Genomic DNA, 4,868 nt, shown 5'->3' on the forward strand with positions numbered 1-4,868 from the left:
CGGGAGTTGGTGATGGACAGGGAGGCCTGGCGTGCTGCGATTCATGGGGTGGCAAAGAGTCAGACACAACTGAGCAACTGAAATGAACTAAACTGAATTCCTTTTTTCAAATTGACTATGGTTTGCTAAGGGTAATGAAAGAGGAAGCAAAGAGGGGCCAGTAGAATTACTCAGATGGTGTTCTCTCCACTGAAAACACAAGAAAAATCAAATAAATGTGTCCCTCCATAAGGAGTTCAGGTAAAGATTTACAGAGTCAGTTGTCATGATCTTCTGTTTCTGTTGGTAAATGAACATTTGTTCTCAGTTAAAATGAAGGATATTCTGAATAAAGACCTCATTGAAGTTAGAGTCCTGCTGGTAAAACGAAAAAGACTCAAGTGCTAGGAAGCCCTAAAGTGTCCTTGTTAAATTTCACACTCTGATAAGAATAACTAAAGTTCCTCATTGCTCAAAACCATTCTTTGTTGGTTAACATGTGTCCATCCTGCTATTATCATGGATTAAATCTCCATACTTGCCTCCAGCTGTCTCCATCTAGACCCTGTGAAATCTTACCATGAAACAAAAGCTGTTCTCCAACTTTGCTGCCAACCACTGACTCCACATTAATCAAGAGCCAGGTATGATACTTACTACCACTAAAATTGAGATCATATGGCATGTTTTACACAAATTTCAGAAAACTATAGAAAATGATGATGTATGTGTCACCGTCTAAATACATTCTGTCTAAAATGAGTATCACAACAAAAATATTCAAATTCAAATTTGAAACGGTGTAATTCAGATTGGGACTTGAATCCACTCAACCAAGATTCAAATCTGGTCAAAAATCAGTATGGGACTTGAACACATGCCAAACCCCATAGTATTCCAACAGAAATAACACATCTGATTTCAACACTTGAAGCTCAAGTTCTTGATGTCTCATCGCAGAAAGAATTCAGTGAGAGATTAAATTATAGGTAAGAAGTGGGTTTATTTAGAGAGAATAACATTCCACAGACAGAGTGTGGGCCATCTAATAAGATGAGAGTGGCTCCAAAATCAGGTGTGGCTAGGTGATTTCATGGGCTAATGAGTGGGAGAATTATTTCAACTGTTTTTGAGAAGTGGTGGAGATTGCCAGGAGTTGGTCCACTACTCACATTTTGGTCTTTATGGTCAGCCTTGGAACTGTCATGCTTTTTGCCAATGGGTATGTCATTTAGCTTGCTAATATGTTACAGTGAGCATGTACTAGGGCACAAGGTCTGGTGGAGGTTGATGATCTGCCCTCTTGCTCTTACTTGGTTCAAATCAGTTTATGTTGTGTCCTCAGGCTATGTCAGTCTTTCAAAGTTTTTGCCCTGCCCCCTGCTTCAAAATGAATTAGTAATTATATTTCTCATTTTTAGAATAATCACATTATAGTAATTTGGGAGATTTATATCTTGTAATATCTAAGTGTCTTCTAGCCTTAGACTATCTGCTTTCTGGTTTAAAAATGCAGTTAGCTAAAGTGGTCAGTGTTGAATATGTGCCCATGTTTGACCTGGATTCAGTCTTACTGTAGTGATTTATCTGGTGTTTTCATAATTGTATAGCTTTGTAGTAATCCTTCACACCAAGTTTTATCAATAAGGAAAAAAACAAAAAACAAAAAATTCACTTTATTATTTTGATTTTTTGGTATTTTACTAACACCTCTCCCAAACAGAAATAAAAGCATACAAATTCGGTGTGTTTGTGTAAGGGAGTGGGGAAGTGGTATTTGTATTGGGTTGTATGCTTTAACTGGAGAAAGAAATGGCAACTCACATCAGTGGTCTTGCCTGGAAAATACTCTGAATGAAGGAGCCTGGTGGGCTATAGTCCATGGGCTGGCAAAGAGTCGGACATGACTTAAAGTCTAAACAACAACAACACTATGCTTTAATACTGTAATTTACCATTAACTCTCAAATGAAGGACATATTCCTTCTCTTTTCCACCCTCTTTGCTTTCTATAGAGTAATCTCTGCCTTTCATATTTCCAGTTGCCCCAGAACACACATATCTCACTGGAAATGAAGCCTATGGATGTCCTGATCTAAAAATCTACCTGAGCCTTACCAAGTGGCAATTGACTCTTTCTACTAGGAAGTTATGTAGATAAGGGGTAGTGAATAAAATTTATATGTCTAAATAGCCACCTTGATTTAATTTAGTTTGCTCTACATTTTCAATAAAGGTTAATACCACCATGCAACAGTGTGTTGTAGTATTGTGGAGGAAAACAAAAGGAGGGGTCATAGAAAGGGAATGAGAGATACTCCTGTATTACCACCATCCTCTACTGTTTTCCAGTACTGTCAACAGCACCTCTTCCACTATCAGCAGGGTCTTGGTTTAAATGGCAAATGATATGGTCATTTTCAAATGACCATCAAATATAATGCATGACTGTAACTGTGATGAGGTTAAAAAATGTCTCAAACCATTGGACCACCTTTGGGGTCCAAGGGTGGAAGTTTGGCCACTACTTCAAAGCTATGGTTTTTCCAGTAGTCATGTATGGATATATGATTTGGACCATAAAGAAAACTGAGCACAAAAGAATTGATACTTTTGAACTGTGGTGTTGAAGAAGACTCTTAAGAGTCCCTTGGACTGCAAGGCAATCCAACCAGTCAATCCTAAAGGAAATCAGTTTTTAAAATTGATTTGAAGGACTGATGTTGAAGCTGAAGCTCCAATACTTTAGCCACCTGATGCGAAGAACTGACTCATTAAAAAATACCCTGATGCTGGGCAAGATTGAAGGCAGGAGGAGAAGGGGATGACAGAGGATGAGATGGTTGAATGGCATCACCAACTCAATGAACATAAGTTTGAGCAAGCCCCTGGTACTAGGTGATGGACAAGGAAGCCTGGTGTGCTGTGATCCATGGGATTGCAAAGAGTCGGACACAACTGAGGGACTGAACTGAACTGAATGGAACTTAGATAAAGATGGAATCTTTTTTGGTTCAAGAGACAGTCTGTCTCCAATAAACCCAATAGTCTTTTGCTCCATCATATACATCTGTCCGAAATCCAAGATTGATTTCTAAATTTGTTCCCATGGAGCAGAAAAGTTGTCTTGCCCTAGCCACATATAAGCCTTAATAGACATAAATCCAGATTCAGAGTGTTATTTGGCAGCAGTGACTAGATGACTAGAAAAAAGTTCGCCTTAAATTTAGATTTGTTTTTGATAGTCAGGAAAACCACAATATTAACATTTGAAAACCATAGGGTCTGCATTACGATGCAGACAGTAGGATTATTTCCTTTTTCACTTACTTTTCATGCAACAAACATTTATTTATTAAATGTTGCTACACACTGCCCTTGGTTCTCAAATATAACAGTGTCAACAAAGAGTTTTTGACCTAATCATGATCCTGATTCCTCACAAGAAAATTAATGGGTTTTGTTGGAGGAAGAATAGATTGAGAAGTACAATTCTACAAATCATTCAGTTTGGGACTTTAAACAGGAAACGTCTTGGTTTTACCCCTTATTTTATTTTATTTTTTGAGGTTTAGTTATATAAATTCCATACATAAACATAAAAACAGACTAGAAAAGAAAATTTGGTAGTAACTACACAACTGTTTCTACTGAAACTACAAAGAGATTAAGAGAGTTTTTTTAGCATCATGTTTGAGTACCAGGGTCTTGAAGATTTGGAACTGTAAAGGAGGGAATCATCAAAGTTGCATTCCTGTTTTTCATCATGTATATACTACTGCCTCTTGATGAAAGTGAAAGAGGAGAGTGAAAAAGTTGGCTTAAAACTCAACATTCAGAAAACTAAGATCATGGCATCTGGTCCCATCGCTTGATAGCAAATAGATGGGGAAACAGTGGCAGACTTTATTTGGGGGGCCTGCAAAATCACTGCAGGTGGTGACTGCAGCCATGAAATTTAAAAACACTTGCTCCTTGGAAGAAAAGCTATGACCAACCTAGACAGCATATTAAAAAGCAGAGACATTACTTTGCCAACAAAGGTCTATCTAGTCAAAGCTATGGTTTTTCCAGTAGTCATGTATGGATGTGAGAGTTGGACTATAAAGAAAGCTGAGCACTGAAGAATTGGTGTTTTTGAACTCTGGTGTTGGAGAAGACTCTTGAGAGTCCCTTGGACTGCAAGGAGATCCAACCACTCCATCCTTAAAGAAACCAGTCCTGAATATTCATTGGAAGGACTGATGTTGAAGCTGAAAATCCAATACTTTGGCCACCTGATGCAAAGAATTGACTCATTAGAAAAGACTCTGATGCTGGGCAAGATTGAAGGCAGGAGGAGAAGGGGACAACAGAGGATGAGATGGTTGGATGGCATCACTGACTCAATGGACATTTGAGTAAACTCCGGGAATTGGTGATGGACAGGGAGGCCTGGTGTGCTGCAGTCCACAAGGTCGCAAAGAGTCAGACATGACTGAGCGACTAAACTGAACTGAAATACTACTGTAATTTTTCCACTGATGAAACAGAATCAACCTTCTTGTAAGAAAGCATTTATTAAAAAACACTTTGAATATGGACTTGGTGAATGGTTGTTACATGCAGACAATAAATACAATTTGGCATTCACAGAAGCATTCACCCTTTTCTGAGCCTATCTTCCTAATAGTGCCCATTATCTACAGCATGTCTGATTTCACACGCATCAGCACATTCACTTTACAGCCCCCTTTGTAAACACACAAACTACATTCTGCAAACTTTCAACCCATATTTTTATTTGTGCATCAAATACATTAAGGAACAAAAGATCTGTGGGAAAATTATTCACCACCACATAACTCCTTTCGTCAGAGCATAGTGCCCAAAGAATTCTCCTTAGAGTC

At 38.4% G+C, this 4,868-nt stretch overlaps 1 long non-coding RNA gene across 1 annotated transcript; it reads left to right on the forward strand.

Annotated features, from left to right (window-relative positions):
• Positions 1-484: 484 nt before the first annotated feature.
• On the forward strand, positions 485-2,176 carry LOC129660031 (uncharacterized). The gene is made up of 2 exons (XR_008718317.1): positions 485-623; positions 2,022-2,176. It is a non-coding gene; the product is annotated as an uncharacterized LOC129660031 (long non-coding RNA).
• The last annotated feature ends 2,692 nt before the right edge of the window (positions 2,177-4,868 follow it).

This window comes from Bubalus kerabau, chromosome 9 (genome assembly GCF_029407905.1).
Source record: "Bubalus kerabau isolate K-KA32 ecotype Philippines breed swamp buffalo chromosome 9, PCC_UOA_SB_1v2, whole genome shotgun sequence".
In the NCBI taxonomy this organism is placed as follows: domain Eukaryota; kingdom Metazoa; phylum Chordata; class Mammalia; order Artiodactyla; family Bovidae; genus Bubalus; species Bubalus kerabau.